Genomic DNA, 18,395 nt, shown 5'->3' on the forward strand with positions numbered 1-18,395 from the left:
ATTGATTAGGTATGAATATGGGAATCTCCCCCATTATACTTTGGATTCCTGGCACTCCCTTATTTGTTAATGTCATTAGTGCATCACTTATTTTCATATGGTTTTACAGATATGTGGTTATTCTGGGTATTTCATGGTGTTAATTTACTAAGATTTGGATATATAGAGAATACATTCCATTATCTTAGAATACAGCTAAAACTCCTGACATCTTTTATTTTGGAACTGCAATGACCTTAAGCACGTCTGAATTAATTATAATCTAGCACAACAATGAATCTTAGCAGGGTACTGTCTGGCAAAGAAGATGATACATTTGACTTGAGAAATAAACAAAAGAGACAAGCCGTACTTAAGATAGGGAAGAGCCTATTCCAGACAAAGTTAACAATAAGGGAGAAGATTCTGAAACCAAAACAAGCCTGGAATTTTCAATGAACAGAAAAAAGTCCGGTGTGTCTGAAGCCGGAGGAGATGAAAGAAACAGCGAAAGAGGAGCTTGAAAAGAAGGCGGAAAAAAGATCAGGCTTGCTTTGGAGGCCACGAAGAAAATATTCTTTCTATTTACAATGGGAATTCATTGGAGTGTTTTAATTAAGAGAGTAACAGATCCAATTTACATTTTAAAAAGTTTACACTGATGTCTCTAGATAATGAAAGTGGGAGTGCAGGGATTGAAGCAAGGACACCAGTTAAGCAACTTTAACAAATCCAGATGAGAAATAATTGAAGTCTTGGGCTGGAGCATTGGAGATGATAGGAAGTGTTCATAGTTAGGATACAGAGTAGAAGAATAACAGATTTGGGTATAAATGAGCACGGAGTTTATGTCACTGAATTTATATTCAATTAGTCTATGTTGTGTAGAATTTATTTTTAAAATAACAAAGAATAATCAGTGATATTTTTAACAATGATTAAATGAATAAAGCTAAAAATTGGAATTTCTCTATTTGGTACACAATGGTTTTTAGAATCAGGCTATTAAGCCATTTAATTTAATTTAATTTAATTTAATTTTTTGATACAGGGTCTTACTCTGTCACCCAGGCTAGAGTGCAGTGGCACAATCACGGCTCACTGTAGCCTTGACTTCCCAGGCTCAGGTGATTCTCCCACCTCAGCCCCAAGTAGCTGGGACTACAGGCATGTGCCACCACATCCAGCTAATTTTTATATTATTTGTAGGGTTAGGGTTTTGTCATGTTGCCCAGGCTGGAATAAAGCCATTTTAATTCATAAAAGGACACTGACAATATACCATTTATACCAAACACAATTGTTTATTCACATGATTTATTTTTTATAAAACTTCTGAATATCTCACTGTGTCATTTATCTGCTCTTAAACTTGTTGAATTATGTTATTATAGCAGAGGTTTTATTTAAGGAACCTGTCATATACAAAAATTTCAAGAAAAATAGGTAATTATGCAAAGAAACGTATAAGAGTTAATTTTCAGTGTACATGAGACTTTGGTTTTTCTGTACACTAGTAAAATATAACTGAATAATTTAATAGTAAACATGGCCAATACTTCCAAGCCTAATTTCAACTAGAGAAATGCCTATTTGGTTGGAATTGTGTGAACAGTTTACATTTTCTGCTAAAATATGTTCAAACTCAAGTAGTGTTTGTATAATGAGATAGTCTACCTTAAGCACTAATAATGGTTTGCTGCATGATCATCATACTAACAATGTGTTGTCATTTATCACACCTGCCATTGACGGAACTCTAAGAATTTCACAAACAGCCCCTCATTAATCTATTCATCTAGCTCCTTTCTCCTTCAAAGCTTCTAAGCTATTTAAGAAATTATGTAGCAACTATGGGAAAGAGATTTTGGAACATTCAATGAAAAAGAAAGGACTGAAACAGGGTTTCAGGGTTGCAAAGATGTAAATTCCATGTGAAACAATCGGGAGAACTGACACAATTATATATAATTATATATTATATAAGATATATATTATATAGATAAGATATATATTATAGATAAGATATATATAAGATATATTATATAAGATATATAAGCTATATACATATATGTATATATTAATATATATAAGATTATTATATATATAAATTCAGTGACATAAACTCCGTGCTCATTTATACCCAAATATATATATATATATATATATATATATATAAATCAATTTCTGTTTTTTTAATGGGAAACACTCTAAATATTTAGATCAAGTTCTTCATTTTAAAAATTGAGCATCTCTGTCTAGTTTCTTACTCATCTGTTTTCCCTGGCAGTTTGGAGCTTACTGAAGACCTGGGGGTCTGTCACACTAAAACAAATTATGTATTGCACCAGTACTATATAATTATAGCTAAAGATTGTTTCCCAGGAAACTAAATTTGATGCTATATTCATATACAATATACTCAGTATTCTAAAATATTCTGAAATATTATTTATACTGTTGAATAATAAAGCATAAAGCCTACTCTGAATATCTTAAATAGGTATATGTTCTGATTGATTGGCATAAAATGTTAGACTAGTTAGAATGTAATTGTTCTTTAATTTTATAATCTATAGATCTACTTATTAGATTATTTATTTTATAAGCACTTACAGAAAACCCTCGTTTGATAGCTGTTATATAATTTCCCCAAAATACTAAACCTTAAGCAAATATTTTTTATAGACAATAAATAACTCTGAAAAATATTCTGCTGATAAAATGAGTTAACAGTCACCTGAATTTAAGGAATTAAAAGTTTTAGAAAGACAATAGAGAGATAATTTATATTTACAAAGATTAATTCCCACAACAAAAAGATACTTCACATTACAAAAACATTCACATTAGGATTTGTATAGACATCCCTTTAGATAGCCCTGTGTAAACTGTATATTTTATGTTAAAATATTATTTAAAGCTCATACAATGGAAAACTATTTATACTGGGAAAATATTTAGGTTCTTAAAAGGTAATAGGTTTGGATATAGTTGAGAAGCTGCAAAGGTTCATGAGAATGTAGTAGCAAGCAGACCCACCCAATTAATTGTGTAAATGTTAAATCAAGCATTCATCTATAGGTGAAATAGGCAAGTCAAGATAAAATGTCTTCTTAATTAGAAAATGGCAGTCATATTTCCAAGTAGCATATATAGATGTAAATCTCCTTCTGAATAAATGGAATCAGGGCACCTAATTGGATTGAAAAATAATGTCGCTTAAACCTGTCTCAGCTTAAGCACAAACCATGCCTTCCTTATTTTTAATGAAAATCAGAATTACCTGCGGAAGAAAGACTAAAAAATGACTCAAAACTTAGTAATTATTGGTACTGGCTAGAAACCTGGGGATGTTTGATCCCAATTAATCTTAATTGTAGAAGGAATATTACAACAAACACCTATGTAGACACTGTCTCTGTTAAAATTCAGCCACTTTATCATTATGTTATCAAAAACTAATTTTTAAGTGTTACAAAATATATAGGTGGGGTTGAAGCCCCTCATGCTCATCTTGCATTCCATGACCCATCTGAAAAGGTACTAAATATGCTTAATTTTGCATTTTTTCAAAACCATTCATGGTTGTATATATTTACCTCCTATATTTGTCTTTATGGAGTAGGAACATTATTATTTTGTATGCTTTACGCTTTATATAAGTGCTATGTCCTATACATATTTTTGTGCAACTTGCTTTTTGCCATGATCTTACATTCTTTAATATTTATCTTTGTTGATATGTATAAATATAGCCGATTCATTTAAAGTACCCTGTAGTATATCACATTATGGATATATTATAATTTATTCATCTATTCACCTGTTAATGAACATTCAGATTTTCTTCTATCATAATATAGCGATGTTCTCTTCTGTTTACGTCTGTAGCCCAGCCTGGAGTGCAGTGGCATGATCTCTGCTCAGTGCAACCTCCGCCTCCCAGGTTCACATGATTCTCCTGCTTCAGCCCCCCAAGTAGCTGGGATTACAGGTGTACACCACCACGCCCAGCTAATTTTTTTGTATTTTTAGTAGAGACGGGGTTTCACTATGTTGGCCAGACTGGTCTCGAACTCCTGACCTCGTGATCCACACACCTCAGCCTCCCAAAGTGCTGGGATTACAAGCATGAGCCACTGCGCCCAGCCTATGTCTTTTTAATCACATGCATGTTTCTCTGAAAATTATTTTCACATCTTTAATTTTACTAGATATTATCAAATTGATCTAATTGTATTTACTATTATCTGCTCCATCAAAGAGCAATCATTAGTGGTTTCATTCATAACTATACATATTATTGCCAGGGGTTTAATTTTTGTATCATATTGGTGATGTATTATTTTATAAAATATAAATGATCCTATTTCCTAGGAGGCATGAGCATCTTTCAGTGTTACCTGACCATTTATCTCCATTTTGTGCTGCTATGACAGAACACCACAGACTGGGTAATTTATAACAAACAAACAGAAATTTACTGGTTTATGTTTTTGGAGGCTGAAAAGTCAAAGATCAAGGGGCTGGAATTTGGTGAGGGTCTTCTTGCTGCATCATCCCATAGCAAAAGAGCAAAGAAAGGGCAAGAGTGAGAGAGAGAGAGAGACAAAAGGGTGCCGAATCTGTCTTTTTATGAAAAACCCAATACCGGCCGGGCGCGGTGGCTCAAGCCTGTAATCCCAGCACTTTGGGAGGCCGAGGCGGGTGGATCACGAGGTGAGAAGATCGAGACTATCCTGGCTAACATGGTGAAACCCCGTCTCTACTAAAAATACAAAAAATTAGCCAGGCACGGTGGTGGGCGCCTGTAGTCCCAGCTACTTGGGAGGCTGAGGCGGGAGAATGGCGTGAACCCGGGAGGCGGAGCTTGCAGTGAGCCGAGATCACGCCACTGCACTCCAGCCTGGGAGACACAGCGAGACTCCGTCTCAAAAAAAAAAAAAAAAAAAAAAGAAAAAAAAAAGAAAAACCCAATACCAAGATAACTATAAGGGCAGAGCTGATAGGGTTTGGCTGTGTCCCCACCCAAATCTCATCTTGAATTGTAATCCCCATAATCCCCTTGTGTGAAGGGAGAGACCCAGTGGGAGGTGATTGGATCATGGGGGCAGTTTCCATGATAGTGAGTGTAGTTCTCATGATAGGCAGTTCTCATGATAGTGAGTGAGTTCTCATAAGATTTGATGGCTTTATAAGTGTTTGACAGTTCCTCTTATACACACTCTTCTCTCTTTCCTAACAATATTCCTGCTTCCCCTTGCACCACGATTGTAAGTTTCCTGAGGCCTCCCCACCCAGCCATGCGGAGCTGTGAGTCAATTAAATCTCTTTTCTTTATAAATTATCCAGTTTTGGGTATTTCTTTATAACAGTGTGAAAACAGACTAATACACAAGAGCCTTCATAGCCTTATCACTGCTTAAATGTCCCATCTCCCAACAGTGCTACATTGGGGATCAAGCTTCTAGCACATAAACTTTGGGGGACACATTCAAACCATAGCACCATTTATTTATCCTCTGATATGAACCTTACCCATTTTATTTGAGATTGTTTTTAAATCTTAAAGATGTTTTAGTTAAGGATATGAATAATCACATCACAGAGAAAGATAATTAAATAGTCAAGTAACATGTCAAAAACTGTTCATTCTAAAGAATGTTCCAGGATATAAAACCCATCTTCTTGGTATTTGGTATGAGTGTCTGTTTGGGTTTATTCCTGATTACATATATTACTATTAAATTTTTATCTTTTACTTAATCTAAAAGAAATTATATCCTGTTTAGTGAGCAGAAGCATCATTCAATTTTCATAAAACCCTAAAAGTTAATAATAATAATATGACATTTCATTGACTTAGACCTGGAAAAGTCCATCAACTGGCTCAAATTCACCTAGTCAGAAATGAAAAATGTCAGGTTTGAAACTGAGGGGTATCGTTCTATGCTGTTATTTGTTTAACCATTCCACTAATCCTGGTACCTCTTATTTCTTTATCTTTTACTTCCAGACTCGTTAAGAACATGATATAATGTTAATAGAAGCTCTGGTATTAAGAATATTAAGAAATTTTTATCTATTCCTACCTTTAAATGAAACACAATTAACATATCAGTTTTGGTAATAACATTTGTTTTTAAATTGGTAGAGTAGCTCTATAGCATAGTGATTAAAGAGAGTAGACTAGAGCCAAGCCACCTAAAATGCAAATCCAAGTGATATGGTTTGGCTGTGTCCCCACCCAAATCTCAACTTGAATTGTAATAATCCCCACAGGTCAAGGGCAGGGCCAGGTGGAGATAATTGAATCATGGGGGCAGTTTTCCCCATAATGTTCTCCTGATAGTGAATAAGTCTCACAAGATCTGATGGTTTTATCAGTGGGAGTTCCCCTGCACAAGCTCTCTTGCCTGCCACAATAGGAGCAGATAGGAAGAAACAGGCTGTTACCCAGGCACTTACCCACCCTCCATCCATTGACAAGAATAAGGTTTTCATTTCCACATAGTGTGCTCTGGCCTGTGTTTTATTAGCTTCCCCTGTAAAATAAAGGGGATGAAGTAGATAATTTATGGATCTTTCTAAAACAACATGTAGATAGCAATTGATAAATGAAAGAGGTAGAATAGTCAGAAAGAAAAGAGTTTTCTAATCAAACACTGATTCTGAATCAACTGACTACCCCTAAGAGAAAACAAATAATATTTGCTATTTTACACTGTATACAACATAAATTTCAAAGTAAAATCTTGAAAAATAAAGTCTTAAAATTTTAGAGGAAAATATTTTGTATTACCTTAGTACAGAAAAATAAATTTAAAAACAGGAATTGGAAAGTATAAAACTTAAAGAAAAATAGAATTAGAATTGACGATCTTAAAATTACATCTATGAAATACTAAAATATCAATATATAAACATTAAAGTATAATTAAAATATATAAAATGTTAACACATAAATTTACTAATAGTTATCCATAACATATATATAAATTATATAGATACATACACAACAAAGTGGAAACAATGTCTGTGATGAGCAGAATATAAATATACTAGTATCAGTAAGTTAAAGACAAAAAAAATGAATGCAGAATGGGAGATTTTTGGTAGACTTTAAAAGACAACTAGAATTTTCCACATGAAAATTATTTCAGGTCAGGCACATTGGCTCATGCCTACAAATCCTAGCACTTTGGAAGGCTGAGGCAGGAGGATCACTTGAGCGCAGGAGTTTGAGAACAGCCTGGGCAACATGGTGAAACCACATCTCTACAAGAAAAAAAAAATAGCCAGGCATGGTAGTGCACGCCCATAGTCCCGGCTGCTTGGGAGGCTGAGGTGAGAGAATCACCTGAGCTCAGAAGATTGAGGCTGCAGTAAGCCATGATCATGCCACTGCACTCCAGCCTGGGCAACGGAGTGAGACCTTGTCTCAAAATTATACAATATTCTTTAAAATTCAAAGATGATAAGCAGTTACTCTGTTTAATTTCCTTCTGGGGTAACAAAAACATGTTAGAACTAGATAGAGGTGGTTGTTGGACAGTATTGTCAGTGTACTAAATGCCACTGAACTGTTAACTTTAAAACGATTTTTTGTTATATAACTTTCACCTTAATAAAATCAAAGACATTAGGTAAAAGGAATCTTGTTAATTTGATCACAGAACTTAAAATTAAGTTATTATGGTTCTCTTAAATTAAATTATATCATTAAACAGAGAACAATTTGATATATTTAAATATAGAATGTGGTTATTGTAATGTACTAAATATGGAATAAAAAGTTATGATTCTAAATTCCTGACAATATGAAGGACAAAGAAAAGTTAGAACACATCCTCTTTGCCAGATGTCTAGCACAGTAAGCCAAGGTGTTGCTTGAAACAATATTTTGCACACTGCAGAAAATGTTTTTGACTTTCACTGAGATTTATCAAACTGACTTATTCGTTCTCTGATGGCTGCATGTTCAAGGGGCAAAAATTATTCCCATTTTCTCTTCTTTTAATTCTTTCTCTTTCCTTTTAACATCAATTTACCATTTTACAATTCCTAAGCCGCAGATAACTACACGGATATTCCCATTATTTCATTTCCACTTCCTCCAGAGGACTAGCTGACACGGGAGTAAATCTGAGATCAGATTGTTCAGGATGAACGTCATTTAGAGAGTTGGTCTGGGAGTGGAAAAACACGATGGTTGGAATATGCTCTCAAGGTGCCAGACTCCCTGGCTTTAAATCACAGCTGGTAATTGATGCGGACTCCCCACATCAACTATGTGACCTTGGAGAGGTGACTTAAATCCCATGCACATTAGTTGCCTGACTTGTAAAATAAAAATGACGATAGTAATAGTACCTACCTCCAAGGGTGTTTTTTTTAAGAGTTAATATAGAACATTTAGAACAGTTTCTGTCACATGGTAAGAGCACAGTAAATTTTAGCTATTGTTATGATCATCATTAGTAGTACAGCTTGAAAGCAAAGTTTGTTTCTCATTAGGACATCAAATTCTGCTCATAAGGAGTCTAATGGTTTTTGAATTATGAATCAATGAGTATTAAGAGAAGAAACTGCAGCACTGGGAGTCACACACCAACACTCACTCTTTGACTATAAGTATTTGACGGTATACAAGTGTGGGAGCTGATTAAAAATACATGTAAGGCTGCTGTCCTTGTGTCTGGTACTGAGGCTGAGCTCAGAAAGGGAAATGAAGCAACAATAATATGCTTGTTACATGCAGGGGGGCGGGGGTTAGCCAGGGGTCCTATGCACTGTTGCAACTTGCTCACATTGTCACTGGTAGCTGACTTACCTTGTTAGTGTGAGGCAGCAGACAGGCCAGTTGTTACTGAGGTTCCAACCAGATTCTTTTTTAGTTACTTTGATTTTTGTCACAAGTGCCATTTACAGCTCTGATGAAGGACTCCAGCATTGCCTGCAGGACAACCAAATCATTCAAGTTGGAGACTTGAACATATTGAAAGATCATTGTGAGTCTCAGTTCATCAGGGATCCAGACATTGATTATGGGTTTGTCCTCACTCTCACCACTTACATATCTGACTGCCTTTTGACTCAGTAGACCTTTCAAAATTCATGCCAAACTCCTTTTGTTCCAAGTCTCTTCCAGTAACTTGGAACTCTTCAGTGAAGGGGTTTCTTAGAAATGTAGCTGCAGATTTGCTATTGAGAGAATACAAACCCATCACAGTCAACCCCTTTTTTAGCTGGCTTCCAATTACACCTCTTTGAGCCATACTGAATTTCTAAATAAAGACAGTAACAAACCCATACTTTCACCTAACATAAGGCAATTATCCCTCACAAAACCAAAAACTTGCTAGCCCTCTCCCCAAAAGACTATATGAATTTTCTTCATCTATTTCAAACTGATGTTCATTTATCTTCTAGTTGAGTCACATTCCCCTTTTGATATTCTGAAATGTAAGTACTAAAATATGAAATTGACTGCTATTAATACACTGTATTGTAGACAGTAAGGAACTGGGAGAAGTAATGATAAAAAAAATGCTACTATATACACAAATCTATTCAGATCAAAGTAAGGAAGGTTTTGCATGATCAATGCAGTGTTCATTTCTACAACTGGTTGTGTCAACTTAATTAGGATTTATTACTACCTTTTTCCACCGCCCATTCTATAACCCCTTTACCCTCAGCAAATACCTCAGCTGGTTATGGTTTCTTGTTGTATAGAATGTCCCACATCATCATTCTTGAAGGATCTGGACCATTATCAGGTCTGCTTACTTCAGGCCATTGTAATTTTTTTAATTGATTTTAATATTGGGATATGTGAGTAGTGGGAGGCATTCCACGGGATCTCCCTAGATTATTACAGAAACATTTTTCCCATGATTTTGTATTGTATTTTCTATATGTATTATATTAAATGCATACATATGTATTTATATTTACATATATATCAAACAGGGTATTTAGTATAGATGTTTGACCTAATGCCATTGTGTGAGCTGTTTGTTTAGTCTCTGTGAAGCTGTTATACACAGCCTGAATTCCACAGACCAGTAAGTATAAAAGGGAAGATGGGTAAGAAGTTGGTAAGACCTAAGACAGACTGGAACTCACAACCACACGGTGGAACCCCTGAGGACAGAGAGGAACCCCCATCAGTCTTTACCACCTCTAAGCCTCCAACTGTGATGCTGCAAGTGTTCTGCAAGACACGCTGATGCCTTTCAACAAAGAGCTAAAAATGTGCCTCCCTGGAAGTCAGATAAGTCAAGTGAGGTTTCAGATGAGCTACATTAACTAGGAATTATGCATGGAAGGCATTCTGAAAAACACACTTTTAGCCTACCTAAATTGGTGCAACAGGGTACCACAATATATTCCAAGTCAGGCAAGCAAACAAACAAACAAACACTCTGTATCAAAACGCAAGAGGTTTCTAATCTTCTAGAACTCATCCCCAGTGGTACTTTTGTTTGTTTTGTTTTGCTTTTTTCAAAATCAGAGATTAAGTTCTTACGTTAAAAATGAGAAACACTCTCCTAGAAGTTAATGTTCTACATTCCAGACTTGGTTTTGTAACTCAGTAAGTTTGTGACATTCAGGAATTTACTTTTCTAAACTAAAGCTTTGCCTCCCCACCTATAATTGGAACAAATAACCCAGCCTCTTCTTATTCACCTATTCGTTGACATAAACAAAGGAAATAATGGATGTTGAAATGTTCTGTAGCTTACAAAAAGTAATATACAGACTACTAACAGAATTATTAAATTTGTTTTTGCTTTTGTGAACAACAAAGACAAATGATGTCATCAACTACGGAGAATATAATTGATCTCGATTCCTTATGTGGCCTCAGCCCAGGTCCTTATGACAGTTTTTTCAGCAGTTCAACAAGCTGCCTGCTTTATGTGTGAGGCATTTTCCTTCCATGTGGCCAGCAGCAGGAAATGAAATCCATCACAGCCCCATGTAGGTGGTTAATTTGTTTGAATTGTCATTTAGCTAGATCTTCAGTATCTTCCTAATGATCTCCCTGGTGCAATGCAGTGCGAATCTTCCATGTTACTTGTCATCAAAGCAGCTGTTTTCAAAGATGCTATTTGCTTTTATTTTATGGATTAGTATCCTTTTTTACTTTAGTGACAAACACATTATTATATACAGGATATTTGGCCAAGCACTGGAGATGAAGTTTGGGGAGGGGGTGATTTTTTTTTTTTTTTTTTTTTTTTTTTTTTCTTGAGACGGAGTCTCACTCTGTTACCGGGCGGGAGTGCAAAGGCATGATCTCGGCTCACTGTAACCTCCATCTCCTGGGTTCAAGCAATTCTCCTGCCTCAGCCTCCCAAGTAGCTGGGATTATAGGTGTATGTCACCATGTTCGGCTAATTTTTGTATTTTTTTTTTTTTTTTTTTTAGTGGAGATGAGGTTTCTCCATGTTGGCCACACTGATCTTGAACTCCTGACCTCAGGTGATCCACCTGCCTTGGCCTCCCAAAGTGCTGGGATTACACACGCCACCACACCTGGCCACAAATCATTTTTCTACCTATAAAAATCTCCGCCTACTCTAAAAGAAAGACCACAAATAAGATGAGAGAGAGAAATTTCTATTGGAGTCAAAAGAATAGGAGTTTGTTTCAACTGAGGACAATTAGAATAATATCTTGAAGATTCATTGGAACCAGGCCTCAAACAATACTCCAGATTTCCTTACTTAGAGAGGGGTGTGTGCTTTTCGGAGGTATGGCAGAAGGAAAACTAGAGAGAAATGATTACGTCTGTAAGAAAAAGTTGTCATGAGCCTGGTGAGTATAAAGTTGAATAACATAAGAAAATGATTTGTCCATGTCTCAGATAGCAAAGGCCACCTAATCAGTTAGAACCTACCCCAGGAGCAAAAGTAAGCCGTGTGAATGGGCTCGTGATACAATCAGAGAAGTGCTTAGAGGGTTGCTCTGTTTTTCCACCTATAAAAACATAAATCTGGACCCAGAGTCGAAGTCTTGGAAAATACTTGGCTTATTTTTGTATTAGTGCCTGTATGGGGAAAAGATTCAATGAGGATAGAGATTTGGTTGAAAAAAAGAAAGGATATGAAATGCAGACCAAAAAAAAAAAAAAAAAATAAAGACATTGTGTTGTATCAAATCTCTGTCACTTAAAATTATTACTTTCTCTCCTTTGAAGTAAGACATTCTTTCTTCACACACAAAAAGTTATGGTGACAGGATTATCTAACACAACAACATATTTTGAAATAACACTACTGGAAAAAATCTTATAGACAATCATGAGAGAATTAGGATTCTTCAAATTCCCCTATGACCCTTCTCCCCATCATTTCAGCTCTAAAAGATTTGGAGGATCACTTTGGGATACAGAGGTAATAATTGAATGCAGCTGTGCTCAGGGAATGGCTTCAGATTCTCCATGGGCGAGCTGGGCCATCAGCTCACCTCTACAGTCAACAGTAAACCTGGTGGCTTAATTGAAAGTGGAATAATTCACATTCCTTCCCCAAAACACAACATACAAAGATGTACTCACTGATGCGCATCATCGACTTTTCTAGCATCAGGTGAATGCAGCACAGCTGGCCAAAGGCCAGCTCCCATTTTACCCCCATCACTTGCTTCTTCCATCACATGTTTATCTTTTTAATTTTGCAAACATCCATGCTATATTAATTATGCATGCTTCCATAATTTTGCACACGCCACATGCTTTTCTCTTTGCCTCGAGTACTGTAATCCTTCATTCACCCTATCTGAACAGGGTGAATATTTTCTTACTCAGAAATTCAAGAAAAAATATTACTTTATCTCTCTAACACTAAAAGTTTTGAGAAATATTTAGTTATTCACTCTCTTATCTGTTAAAATTGTACCATGTGCATGCCTCTAGTGTTACATTTAATCACACACTGAATTATATCAGTTCATATATAGTATATCCCTCAGCATGTATATACAGTTCCATAGCCTGCATTTTATGCAATAACCTATATCTAGCTGTATTTTATTGCCCTGTTCTTGATTATCCTTCCCCATAACTTTCTTACCTACTTCTAGCTTATATTATTGTATAGTATACGGGGTTTCATAGATTACCTAAGTCATATTTGGTGCAAGATGAGGTATATATAAATGCACAAATGTGTGAATAAACAAAACAATAATCTCTCCTCGCTTACTGGCCTGTTCAATCCTTGAGGCATCCATTGCCTTTGGGGTGACCTTTGATGTTTCTGAAGGTGGCAGAATAAATGGCATTCAACAAGCGCTCACTGGAGTTTGGTTAAAGAAGCAAACAGTAACTTGTTGAGAGCTACTTCTTCGTACTTTTAAACAAGTGAATTAGCATTTCCATCGTAACTGATACTTTTGCTGAAAGAAAATGTGCATGCTTTAAAATGTGAATAAAAGGTTATTCTTGTTATGTGGATTAGTAAGATTTTTTTTTCCAACTGTCTTTCTCAGTGGCATCTACAGATCAACTTTAGGCATTCTATATAACAAGTCTATTATAGATCTACATGCTAAAGACAAAGGGTAAAAAAATCTGTTAGAGTCATTTTGTGTAAATCTAAACTGACTGCCTCTTGCTTTAATCACTTGCATCCTGCTAATCTCATGGCTTCACCTTTTTGACACTAAAAGAGAGGGGAAAAAAACTAAATTTCTTTGCATTGAAATACATAGAACACTGAAGTTAGATAAAGTGCAATTTTTTTTAACTGACTACTTGGCTTAACTCGGTTTTATTAGTTTTTTATAACTGGTTCCTTGTGCAAATGTATTTGATGGACTGAACAGTATATACCTGTACAAATGTGCATGGGGACTTTAAGAATGGTGGTAGATTAGATATTCGTAATGGTTTAGTCACAGTGTACATAGCTTTAAAATAAAATAACTTTAGCAATAACAGTTAAAATAAAGTAACTGTTTAATAGTCTAGTGAAGTTGGTAATCTACCAATGAACATGTCATAGATATGTAACAATGATATGATAAAGAATAAATGAATGCAAGGGAATGGAGTGAGCTGTTGTGCTGCTGTAGATTTGTTGGCGAAGAAAAAGAGATCTCCCTGAAGAGGTAACACAGGAGAAGAGGAACATCTGGGAGGCAGGCTTTCCTGGCAATGGAAAGGGCACTTTTACAATGCTGGACCAAATATTCTCTGCAATATATCTCAACTCAGTTGAATGGCAAAAATCGTCAAGAGGTGGTTGACAATACAGATAGCCTCCTCAACTTGTGAGAATCTCAATGTTCCTGAAAGAAATTCCTGCTTTTTACTAGTTTGTTGTAGCTGTTACTGTTTCTGTTAAATTAAAAGTCCCCAATGAGATGGTTGTTGAGATCAGTAATTTTATATTGTATGAGATTTGAAGAGAGTAAATGCTTCTTTTTCGACATCTTGTTTACTTAAGTCAGTTGGCATCATTTTCAATGAGAAAACAGGCGAAAGTAAATGTGTAAATAGAATGACATAACAAAGTATGAAAGAATCAAATGCAATATGATGAAAAAGTTAGTGTTGGCCCCAAGCACTGATTACTGAAAGTTTTGAATGAGCAAGTGTTTAAATGAGAAGTGAAACCAGTGAGTGGAAGTCAGACTATGAGTTATACGTCAGAATCAAGCCCCTCTGCCTGCCTCCAGAGTCTGGCAAGCCTCATCTGTAACAGCTGATTCTAAAGGGGTCAGTGCTGAAAAAGGATTTATTGTTTGTGATGATGACTGTGAGGTTAAAGTAATGCAGAAATTCAAAGTTGCTTGCTTAATGGAAAAATATGCAGAATTGCAACTTAAAAAAAATACAACTGCCACCATATTAGGACAAACTGGAACCAAAACCATTTCAGAGATTGATGACATGTCATTACAAGCTTGAAATATCCATCTTATTCCTTTAAATTCATATTTTTATCAACCACTTAGGTCAGTGACATAATAAAATCTATTAACCTCAGTTATTTTGTCCTCTAAGTAACATTGGATAGTGCAAGAACAAGATTAAAATTGAATGGATTTCTTTCTGCACTATAAGATATGCTGTTTGACCTTTTATGTTTTTCACAGAAATGCTTAGTTATTCTAAAAGTGGTTTGATACACTATTATATTGGCCATAAAATATTTCCTCCTGTAATGTCTCTTTTGTCCTTTATTTCATATTAGCATCTATTTTATTCTTTTAGTTCAATGCCTGAGATCATTTCAATGGAGAAAGACTTCTAGACCATTTGTAAATTGAAATATTACACCCAGGACAAATGCATTGATAAGAAAAACATTTAAAAGCTTGAAACATCTTTTTATTGATCTTTCCTAGGCTCCAGATACAGATATAAATAATAAGAGAGATAGGAAAGGAAAAAGATTTTGAGCCAGAGGGAAAACCTTGCTGAATGCCCAGTGAGTACAGAGGACAGTGAGAAGAGAGTCCTGGCAGGCACAGCTCAGCTTCAAGGGAAGAGGAAGTGAGTGAGGAGGCCAGAGTGCACAAGAGGCAGGCAGCAGGGGCTGCTGTCCTTTTGAATGCTGTGAGCCTTCTGTGTATGTCTTACCAACTTAATAATGCCACCGTCAAATCAATTGATATGGTTTGGCTGTGTCCCCGCCCAAATCACATCTTGAATTGTACCTCCCACAATTCCCATATGTTGTAGGAGAAACCTGGTGGGAGGTGATTGAATCACGGGGGTGGGTCTTTCCCATGCTATTCTTGTGATAGTGAATGAGTCTCATGAGATCTGATGTTTTTAAAAAATGAGCGTTTTCCCTGCATAAGCTCTCTCTTTGCCTACTGCCATCCACATAAGACATGATTTGCTCCTCCTTGCCTTCCGCCATGATTGTTAGTCCTCCCCAGTCATGTGGAACTGTAAATCCATTAAACCTCTTTTTTTTTTTTTTTTTTTTCCCAGTCTCAGGTATGTCTTTATCAGCAGCATGAAAACAGACTAATACAGTAAATTGGTGCCAGCACAGTGGGGCACTGCTGAGAAGATACCCGAAAATGTGGAAGCAACTTTAGAACTGGGTAACAGGCAGAGGGTGGAACAGTTTGGAGGGTTCAGAAAAAGACAGGAAAATGTGGGACAGTTTGGAACTCCTCGGAGACTTGAATGAGGTTTGACCAATATGCTGATAATGATATGAACAATAAGGTCCAGGCTGAGGTGGTCTCAGATGGAGATGAGGAACTTGTTGGGAACTGGAGCAAATGTGACTCTTGCCATGTTTTAGCAAAGTGGCTGGTGGCATTTTGCCCCTGCCCTAGAGATTTGTGGAACTTTGAAATTGAGAGAGATGATTTAGGGTATGTGGTGGGAGAAATTTCTAATCTGCAAAGCATTCAAGACATGACTTGGGTGCTGTTAAAAGCATTCAGTTTTAAAAGGGAAACAGCATAAAAGTTTGGAAAACTTGCAGCCTGATAATGTGGTAGAAAAGAAAATCCTATTTTCTGAGAAGAAATTCCAGCCATTTTTCTGGCTGCAGAAATTCGCTGAAGTAACCAGGAGCTAAATGTTAAACCCCAAAACAATGGGGAAAATGTCTCCAGGGCATGGCAGCCCCTCCCATCATAGGCCTGGAGCCTTAGGAAGAAAAAATGGTTTTGTGGGCCAGGCCCACTGTCCCTGTGCTGTGTGCAGTCTAGGGACTTGGTGCCTGCATCTCAGCTACTCCAGCTATGAGAAAAGTAGACCAAAGTGCAGCTCAGGCTATGGCTTCAAAGAGTGCAAGCCCCAAGCCTTGGCAGCTTCCACGTGGTGCCAAGCCTGCCGGCGCACAGAAGTGAAGAATTGAGGTTTGGGAACCTTCTCCTAGATTTCAGAGGATCTATAGAAACACTTGGATGTCCAGGCAGGAGTTTCCTGCAGGGGTGGGGCTCTCATGGAGAATCTCTGCTAGGCAGTGTGCAATGAAAATGTGGGATTGGAGCCCCCCACACAGAATCCCTACTGGGGCACCGTCTAGTGGAGCTGTGAGAAGAGGGCCACCGTCCTCCAGACTCCAGAATGGTGGATCCACCAACAGCTTACACCGTGCACCTGGAAAAGCCGCAGACACTCAATGCCATCCCATCAAAGCAGCTGGGAGGGAGCCTGTACCCTGCAAAGCAACAGGGGTGGAGCTGCCCAGGACCATGGGATCCCACCTCTTGCATTAGTGTGACCTGGATGTGAGACATGAAGTCAAAGGAGATCATTTTAGAGCTTTAAGATTTGACTGCCCTGCTGGATTTCAGATTTGCATGGGGCCTGTAGTCCCTTTCTGTGGCCAATATCTCCCATTTGGAATGGCTGTATTTACCCAATGCCTGTACTGCCATCGTATCTAGGAAGTAACTAACTTGCTTTTAATTTTATGGGCTCATAGGCAGAAGGGACTTGCCTTATCTCAGATGAGACACTGAACTGTAGACTTTTGAGTTAATGCTGACATGAGTTAAGATTTTGGGGGACTTGGGAAGGCATGAATGATTTTGAAATTTGAGGACATGAGATTTGGGAGGGGCCAGGGCCAGGATGATATGATTTGGCTGTGTCCCCGCCCATTTTTCATCTTGAATTGTACCTCCCACAATTCCCATATGTTGTAGGAGAAACCTGGTGGGAGGTGATTGAATCATGGGGGCAGTTCTTTTCCATGCTATTCTTGTGATAGTGAATGAGTCTCATGAGATCTGAGGTTTTTAAAAATGAGAGTTTTCCCTGCACAAGCTCTCCCTTTGCCTGCTGCCATCCATGTAAGACATGACTTGCTCCTCCTTGCCTTCCGCCGTGATTATGAGGCCTCCCCGGTCATGTGGAATTGTAAGTCCATTAAACTTCTTTTTCTTCCCAACCTTGGGTATGTGTTTATCAGTAGTGTGAAAACAGACAAATACATAAGTAGATAATGGAAAATATGGTATATGTAAGATGTAATGTTACTCAGCCTCACAAAAGAAGGAGATTCGGCTATGGGCAACAACATGGATAGACCCTGAGGACATTACACTAAGAAAAATAAGCTAAACTTTTTAAAACTACAGTAAAATACTGTATGATCTTACTTACATGAGGAATCTAAAATTGTCAAACTCATAGAAGCAGAGACTGGAATAGTGATTGCCAGGGGCTGGGGGAAAGAGAAATATGGGCAGGTGACAGTTAAAGGGTACAAAGTTTCACTTAATGCAAGATAAGTTCTGAAGATCTATTCTACGGCATAATGCCTGTAGCTAATGTTATGTTAATAATATACTTAGAAGTTTCTGAAAAGGTAGATCTTATGTTAAGTGTTCTTAACACACACACACACACACACACACACACACAAATAATAATAGAAAGGGTGAGAAGGAGCTTTGGGAGATTTTGGGTATGT

This window comes from Macaca mulatta, chromosome 2 (genome assembly GCF_049350105.2).
Source record: "Macaca mulatta isolate MMU2019108-1 chromosome 2, T2T-MMU8v2.0, whole genome shotgun sequence".
Classification (NCBI taxonomy): domain Eukaryota; kingdom Metazoa; phylum Chordata; class Mammalia; order Primates; family Cercopithecidae; genus Macaca; species Macaca mulatta.